At 40.3% G+C, this 9168-nt stretch overlaps 1 long non-coding RNA gene across 1 annotated transcript; it reads right to left on the bottom strand.

Annotated features, from left to right (window-relative positions):
* Positions 1-3919: 3919 nt before the first annotated feature.
* On the bottom strand, positions 3920-5803 carry LOC122017106. The gene is made up of 2 exons (XR_006121273.1): positions 5673-5803; positions 3920-4235 (listed from the first exon to the last, which is right to left on the bottom strand). It is a non-coding gene; the product is annotated as an uncharacterized LOC122017106 (long non-coding RNA).
* Positions 5804-9168: the final 3365 nt, after the last annotated feature.

Below are 9168 nucleotides of genomic sequence, written 5' to 3'. Positions count from 1 at the left end.
GATTTCGATAGGTCGGGATGTGTTATTCCCGATTGAAGATCGGATGTGTGATTCCAGTAGGTTGGGATGTTTGATTCTCAAAGGCAACTTTACACCTAGTAAGTAGAGGTAAGTCATTAGAGGAGAGTAACTAAGTGAGGGTGCGCCCCTGTTTGAAGGGGCAGTAAGCGTCAGTTCAATTTAGGTCTATTTTGAAAACTTAAATTGAGACCCTGACTAGATCCTGGTCTCGGGAAGACATGATCTAATTACTACTTCTTACTATGATTGTGCTAAACTTTGTCTTGCATGGTATATTTTGTATTGTTGGACTAACATATGTTGCAGGACAAAAGGAACACAAAAGGCCTCAGGTGAATAGTGCCCGAGGTACCTTCCATGCTATGGAACGTGTCTTCGCACTGTTCATGGAAGGCGCCTTCAAGGCTATGGAAGACACCTTCCACAAGATAAAGTTTAGACTTTGTCACAGATAAGGACCAGGCTATTCGAGATCAGATTTCTCATATTAGAGGCGCTTTCAAGGCTATGGAAGGCGCCTTTCACACCCTTTATAAGGATGTTTCACCCAAGTCATCAATAACAACTTCTATACGAGCTTCTACGCGTCCGATAAACTTTATGACTGCTTTGGCTTGCTGCTGCAGCCTGCTACGACTCTGCTACACTTGATTGCCTCTGAGAAGCCATCCAAACACTGAGCTTGACCTGAGCATCTACAAAAATGTTTGGTAACGATAATTTAATAACTATACTTAATTTTTGTACATGAAAAGTGTAGCTTGTTACACTCTTCCAATTCTCATGTATTTGATTCCCGTCGATAAGTTCGCAGGACTTGGGTCTTGAATTAGGAGTCATCGAAGGCTCTGAACTAAGTAAATCTTTGTGTACTTGCCTTTTTTGTATATCTCTTTTCCGCTGTGTACTCTTGTTTTAAAAATGAAAAAGATAAGTTTTTGAAAATCACGTGATTCCCCCCCTCTTACGTGCATCTTAATACAACAAATTTATGTCAATTTATTTCTTTTAAATAAACTGTTATGTCTATTTTATCCTAACTTTAGCTGGGGTTAATGTACATCAAAAGAGGAGAGATTGTAAGTACCCTCAGTAAGTTTTGATGTGATCAACCAGGCTAAGTTAGTTCCTATGGTATTTTGATCTTTGTGTCTAAGTGTGCAAAAATATAGGAACACAAGAAGTCGAGCGAAAGATGTAGCGAATAATGATACAGGAATCGAGTCGATGGGCTCGGTGCATCCGAGAGACGAAAAACTGTGGAAGAGTATACTGGTGGAGCGAGAAAGACATGTGTTGCACTTCCTAAGTGTTGGTGCAATATCCTCTGGGTCAAGGTTGACCAGATTGACTAGGTTTGAGTTGGCTCAAGCCTGAGTCTTGATGTTTGAGTTTCGATATTTGACAATATGTGTAATCGTCCGATTGGGTAGATTTCTGGTGCAACTCCCCTCTGGTCAGGGTTTGACCAGTTTGGTGTGAAGAAGAGTCAAGTAGGTCAAGGCTGACCAGATATTTGACTAGGAAAGTCCTAACTAGAGGTTAGGCAGATGGGAAGACCTGGTGAGTGAATCCAGGCAGAGTGAAAGTCCTGGTGAGTGAAGTCAGGCAAGTGAAAATCTCGGTGAGTGAAGCTAGGCAGTGGGAAAGTCCTGGTGAGTGAAGCCAGGCAAGTGAAAGTCTCGGTGAGTGAAGTCGGGCAGTGGAAAAATCCTGGTGAGTGAAGCCCGGTGAAAATCCTAGTGAGTGAAGCTAGGTGAAACTCCTAGTGAGTGAAGTCAGGCACGTGTAAATCCAGGTGGGTCAAGGTTGACCGGATACATAGTGTTGGGAAGTCTATGTAGGTCAAAGGATTGACCGGATACTTAGCACGAGAAAATTTAGATGAGTCAAGGGTGACCGGATATCTAGTGGAAGTCCAAGTAGATCAAAGGATTAACCAGATACTTGGCACGAGAAAATCTAGATGGGTCTTGTGACCGGACATCTGGTGGAAGTCCAAGTGGGTCAAGGTTGACCGGACACTTGGCACGAGCAGAAAAATCCAAGTGGGTAAAAGGGATTGACCGGACACTTGGTGAAGAAGACCTAGCAAGTCAAGGTTGACCGGATGCTAGGCATGAGGTTCCAATAGGTCATGGTTAACATAATGTTGAGTTTGGGAACCTTGGACTTGATTTAGGCAAGTCAAAGGAGGGTCAGTCGATCAACTGATTGATTGAACCGTAGTCCAATCGATCAGTTAATCGAATGTATATGTGCTGCGAAGAAGGTTTGGCCCAATCGATCTGTTGATCGATTGAGAGTAATTGTTGTGACCACAGAACATTTCCCAATCGATCAGCTGATCGATTGGGCACCTCTAATCGATCGGGAGTTGGAAATCATGCGATAGAGGCTGAATCGATCAGGCAATCGATTCAGGCATTTTCCAATGAGCGCAGAGACGCTCTGAATCAATCAACTGATTGATTCATAGCCTCCCCAATCGATTGGGATCCAACCGTTATACAGGTTATAACTGTTGGTGAGTATCTTCTTCAGGCATCCTTCTCTATAGACTACAGTGCATCTTAGCAACGATTCACAAGCTCTCTCCACACTTTCACAACCAGTTCTTGAAGGCTCTTAGAGACAAGTGTAGTTACACTTCCAAGGTTCAAGAGGCAACAACAAGCAACAAGTATGCAAGAAAAAAGAGTTTCCATTTGTATCTTTTGTATTTTCTTCTTGTGGGTGTTGTATATTGTTGTGTGAGTTTGTACGAGACTTCTCCACCTCTGGTTGCGACCGAGAATGAGTGTTTTTATTAGTGGAGAGTGTGTTATGTGTGGATCCTTGGATTAGTCACCTCTTTTTGAAGTGGATACCAAGTAAATCCTTTGTGTTAGCATTGTAAGTTTGCTTCGAGTTCATTCTACTGCATATCATCATCATAGAAGCAAGCAATGAGCGTGCGACGAGCTATTCACCCCCCTCTAGCATATTTTGACCCTAACAAGTGTATCAGAGTGAGGTCGCTCTTCGCCGGAATCATCGCCGGATGGGGCAACAAAGCTAGAGGGTGAAGAAGTTGAAGCAAGTTCATTAAAGTCAAGAAATTCAAAAAGCTCAACTTCAAGATGAAATTCCGAGTGGATTCAGATTCGACACAAGGGTGCCTCCACCATTCACAATGACTAGCTTTGATTCTTGGAAATCAAGGATTGAAAATTTTCTTATGATGGAGATAGAACAATGATTTACTCTAATGGAAAGCTTTGAAGCTCAAACAAATTCAAAAGGCAAAATTCTCAAGAGGAGCAAGTGGAGCCAAGAGCAAATCCAAAGATGTGAGGCCAATGATAAAGTGACCAAGTTGTTGGTCAATCTATTGCCAAGCAACATCTTGGAGAAAATTGGAGAATTCAAATATGCTAAGGAGCTTTGGAGTAAATTAGCCAAGTTTCATGAAGAACCCTCCACTATACCAAACCAAGAGGAATTCAAAGAGGGCAACTCATTGGAGCAAGACTAAAAGGAGGAGGATTTAGAGTTTGAGAGATGTTCAACATCCAAAGAAGAACTCCAAGAAGTTTCATCTTCAACAGAATGCAACGAAAAGGGTAAAGAGGGAGCATACTCTTTATTCCATGTACAAGATCAAGATGAAGAAGCCTCCGCCTCAAGGATTGAGGGGGAGCGACCTTCGTTGACACCGGATCAAGAAGAAGGAGAAGCTTCTACTTTCGGGTCAAGAGAAGAAGTATAACGACCCTAACTTCTATCATATATTTTTTTTAAAAAAAATATACCAACCTAATTAAATTCCAAGGAATACATGCCACACTAACAAACAATTTGAATGTGAATTTATCCCCAACAAACTGTACACGATAAACACAATCTTCTAGCAGCATCACTTAAAAGTTTCACTTGATTAGTATAAATATTTAGCTTCAGATTCTTATTAACAAAATACCCAGATCATGAATTGCCAAAAGGAAAACTAAAGGAGATTTTAGCTGATAAGATAGCAGAGGCATCTTAGAGCTCAGCAACATTACTTAAGCATCAGTCTTTTTTTATTTATTATTATTTCCTCAAATTACTCATAAATGGTAAAAGAAATAATGTTTCATCCTAACGCGATAATCAGCAAGGTCCTCGGGTGTGAACTGCAGTGGCCCGAACCAGTCAAGTGTTAGAGCTTTCCACCTCAAGACTATTATTACCTGCACCCACACAACTGAGTGAGACTAAGGCTCAGCATTTCCTAACTAAAGATAATCAATATTACATATACAACATGAATAGGTTAACGACTCTAAGTTCAAAAGAAGGATGAGAGATATCTGTAGGTGTCAACAATTATCTATGCACTAATTCCATACCTGCCTTGCTAAAGAAAATGTCACATTTAACAATAGGCATTTAAAATAAGAGTAGCAGCTATTCATGCAAATATATAATACCTACTCCATATATTAAATGAGATAAGTGTATATGTAACAATAAGTTAGCATGTAATAGGAGAGAAATAAACTTGCAGAGCGTAGAGTAGGAAAATATATTTAGAAATTTGATAGTTTGAATAAGATATTAAGGGAAAGATTTCGTGAGCTCCTCTCCTCCCTATTCACCATATCATTGCATAACATTAATCATCACCCTATATCCTATATATAAATATATAAAAAAAATCCCTTTAGAGTGAGGCGTAATCGTTAGAAGTAGCTAGCTATCTTTATTTGGTCAAGTGACCAATCTCAGCTGTGGAACCATGGTACCTAGCGGCAGGCGTCAACAATCCTCGTCGCTGGGCCGGGGCCTATTATGGGAAATCCGATATTGGGCTCCCTCTGGGGCCTTTTCCTGTAAACGAGCTCCCTCTTGGGTCTTTTTCTGTAAACGAACTCTCTCTGGGACCTTTTCCCATAAACGGACTCCCTCTGGGGCCTTTTCCCGTAAACAGACTCCCTCCGGGCCTTTTCCCGCAAACAGGCTCCCTCTGGGGCCTTTTCCCTCACAACATTCCCATTAGCTCATCATCATCATCATAAGTTTTTTTTTAAAAGCAACCAACATGAAAAGAGATGTCATACCAAAGGAGAGAATTTTCCACCTGTTACCTTCCAACCTGGAATGATCTGATTTAAAAAACTTCATCTTTAAGATAGATCATCCTAATTACATAAATTCCATAATCACTGAAAATAATCCTTTTATCATGAGCGCCTCAAGAATCTGGTAGACTCAGTTAAATCACATATAAATTCATAAAAACGTGAGAAAGTACCCAAGCTACTGATTAACCATGCATAACAATGTGAACCTGCATTATATAACTTCCTAGGAGCAACTAATACCATGCCCTTTTCTTCAAACCTGTGCATGATATATCATAAGAAGAAAATTCCTAAAATTGCATGGTCGTAAAAAAACAATCCTTTCTAACAAACCCCCTGCTAAAAATTGGAAGAGCTTGGGTGGGTCATAGAAGAAGAAACAAAATTCGAGAAGATGACATAGGTACATACATGAGCTACGGGCTTCCATATGCATCACATTATAAACAAGCTTAGTATAATTTATGTGGTGCAAATCAAAAAGAACAAAATAAGGGTTAAAGAAGTGCCTTTGTAGGGAGACAAGGGGCACGAGTGAGAAACCTTTGGTTGGAACTCCCTTCTCCCAAAAACTTCACGCCTTTGTTCTCTTGCTATGTTTTTTCCAGCACGACCACGGCGGCTGCCGTTTCTTGCCTTTCTGTCTCCTTTCCCCCTCCCTCTTCTCTCCCTTTTTTTTTAACCTAATCCCCCTCCTTATATATAAATATATTTATATATAAATATATATAAATCGGCTTTAGTTTTAATTACCCATTAGATAAAGCTCACCCATTCTGATGTATTTCCAATTACGTAACCTTTAGTATTTATTATATATATATATTTTTAAATTCGTTCATTTTTTTTTATTAAAATGAATAATCCACCTAATTAAATTAATCCAGTGGTTTAACTATTTACCTAAAGGTAGTTCACGTTAGGAGAATCCTAAGCGTTATAATTCCTACCTCCCTTATATAAAATTTCGTCCTCGAAATTAAAACTCACCGAATAACTCTAGATAGCGACTCCTCATGGCGGACTCGGTCTCCCATGTAGCTTCTGTTAGTTAGAGCCCTAGAGCCAATCATTTGATGATTGTATGGACTCATTGTATCATATTCTTGTATATTAATAAAGGCATTTGTTTGGTTATTATACTTATTTGTATTAGTGCCAAATAGACTAAGTATAATAGCGTCCTTGAGTAGAAGGTTCATACCTATATCAATCGATTAGTTGAATCGATAGTGAGATGATATAGGGAACACTACTCTAAATCATTCCTAGTCGAGTATTAACATTCAGGGACAATATTAATACAATAAGACTAGCATGTAGGTCAGCTCGATGACTTGATCTCACAAGTCATGGATATAGAGATATCAAGCTGACACATGGGTATGCATTAGAGAATGTATACTGAATGACCCACCATGAGAAAGTATCATGGATCGTTATATGAGTGTCATATACTTTCTCATGTGGCTATTAGTATGACTATTAGTCCTTCTTGAAGTCACCATGGATCCTCACATAAGGAGTTATGTACTTGGTTTCATCAAACGTCACCCGTAATAGGGTGGACTATAAAGGCTACCGGGTATATAACGAATTATGCAGAGGACGTGAGTGATGTAGATGGGATCTATCCTCCCATATCGACGGGAGCGACATCGCTATTCTTGATAGAGTGAGACCACTATGCATGACCATGCCCAAATGAGTCAACATTAGATGTTGAGCTCATTTGATCGAGTGAGTCTACTTGGAGTTCAAGATTTAGTTTGATTAGAGGATGACACGGTCTATGCCTCATATTGATCAATCTAGATGTCTAGGATAGAAGGACAATGTCACATGTTGTGAGGAGTCACAATTAGTAGTCACAAGGTGATGTCGGATCTCGACATTCTTGTAACTTGGGTAGTAATGATGTGTTGCTAGATACCGCTCATTACTTATGCTCCTAAATGGGTTTAGGGGCATTGCCAACGTTACAAGAACCTATAGGGTCACACACTAAGGGCAAATAGATGGAGACTAGGTTCATTTGATGAACCTAAATGATTAGGTTCATATGATGAACCAAATTGGATTAAGAGTAATCCAAAGTAGGATAATTGAGTTGGACTCAAGTTGGTTCATGTGTTAAGTGAGTCTAATTTGGACTTAGACTCATTTAATTAATTTAATTCAATGAATAGAGATTCATTAAATTAAAATTGGCTTGAACCAATGGTTAGATTAGATCAACCAAGGGATAGAAGTGGTCAAGTTTGACTTGACTTAAGTAGGAAGATGAAGAGTCATGTTTTTGACTTGACTTTGACTTGACCAATGCCACATCATCAAGGCCTCTTCATTTGGTCAAGTTTGACTTGACCAAATGCCACCTCATGGGAGTTACCAAGAGTTGTGACTCTTGATATTCCATGGGGGTTACAAGGTTTAATGTGGCTGGCCACTTTGAGTGTAAAATGAATGTTTTATTTTTCATTCAAGGCTAATTGATTTTCATCTTCTTCCTCTTGCTCACAATTCTTCTCTCCCTCTTCTCCTTCTTGCCGAGACCTTGCTTGAGTGCTAGCACACTCTAAGGTTTCTTCTCCATCTCTTGCTTGTGTGGATACAAATAGAGAAGTGTCTACTTTGACACTTTTGAGATCCGGCGAACCAAGGACAAGCGGGATTGCGAAGGGCTTCGCTACAAAGGTATAAATGGTTTATCCTTATGTAGATCTACTGTAGATTAAAGTTTTCAAACTCGTACTCGTATTTTCGTTCGGTTTTACCTTGCACGAGATCCGTGGCTTGGGCGATTCGGGGTTTCCGCGACGCGCGCGGCCCGAAAAACCCAACAATGGTATAAGAGCCATGTGCAAGGTGGTACGAGTTTGTTTTTATTTTTATGAAAATAAAACCTTCTGTGATTTTCTGTAAAAATTAGTTTTTATGATTTTATGCGAAGCACAAGTGTCTCGGCACTTGTAGGCTTCGGCTACCGGAAAGATCTTTCAAAACCGGCTTCGTTTTGCCCCAAATCCATTTGGGACAGCGGGCTTGGGTGCCATTAGATCGCAAAGGAGCAACTCACGATGGTTAGATCGTGGGTAGGGGTACTCCCCCTAACCCCGCAAGGGGATTTGCTCCGCGATCGCACCCGAAATCGCTAAAAACGAACCCGTCGGGAAGATTTTTCCGAAATGGCAATGTCTCGACCCAAATCATTTTGGGACAGCGGGTTTAGGCGCTGTTGGATCGCAAAGGAACCCTCGCGATGGTTAGATCGCGGGTAGGGGCGATGCCCCTGGGCCCCGCAAGGGGATCCGTTCCGCGATTGCGCCCGAAACCGCTAAACGGGACCGCCGGGAAATTTTATTCGTAAAAATTGTAAAAATTAATTTTAAAATTATAGAAAATTATGAAAAATATATAATTTTGAATTATATATTAATTTGTGATAGTCATGGCCCAAAGCCCAATATGATTGGTTGTGTTGTAATTCATAATACGGCCTGCGTGCCGTTGTGTGTTTGCGAGTGTTGTATTATATTCGCGACCTGCGCGTCGTGCCTTATCTTATTTTCTTGTTGTAAATTAGATCTAGACTCGAATGTAACTCGAGTTTCAAATTGTAATGTACAAATTGGAGCGGTGGAGGGTCCACACGAGACGGAGTTCCGAGGCGGGCACGAGCAACACAAGGTGGTCAAAGGGAGTAGCTTGAAGAAGCTGTTGACCCTAGGTTGACCAATTGATCTTCTCATTGGCTTGAGAAGATCGTAGTAGGGCCATGACTAAATCACAAATAGATTAATTAATTGCTTGTGTATGTGATGCATATTTAATAAGTAGTTAATTAATTAGTGCCTTACGATTAGATTAGATCTAAGTCGTGCACATGATGCACCCTTGCGATTAGATTAGATCTAAGTCGTGCACAAGATGCATCCCTTCTCAATTAGATTAGATCTCAATCGCCTCAACTCTAATGCCTAACTGTGCCGTGATACCTATCACTACCTCGATCATATGTATTGTTGAATCTGCCAAA

Source organism: Zingiber officinale, chromosome 8B (genome assembly GCF_018446385.1).
Source record: "Zingiber officinale cultivar Zhangliang chromosome 8B, Zo_v1.1, whole genome shotgun sequence".
NCBI classification, from domain to species: domain Eukaryota; kingdom Viridiplantae; phylum Streptophyta; class Magnoliopsida; order Zingiberales; family Zingiberaceae; genus Zingiber; species Zingiber officinale.
The sequence above is the reverse complement of the archived record's forward strand: the minus strand, read 5'-3'. Positions and strand labels throughout refer to the sequence as shown.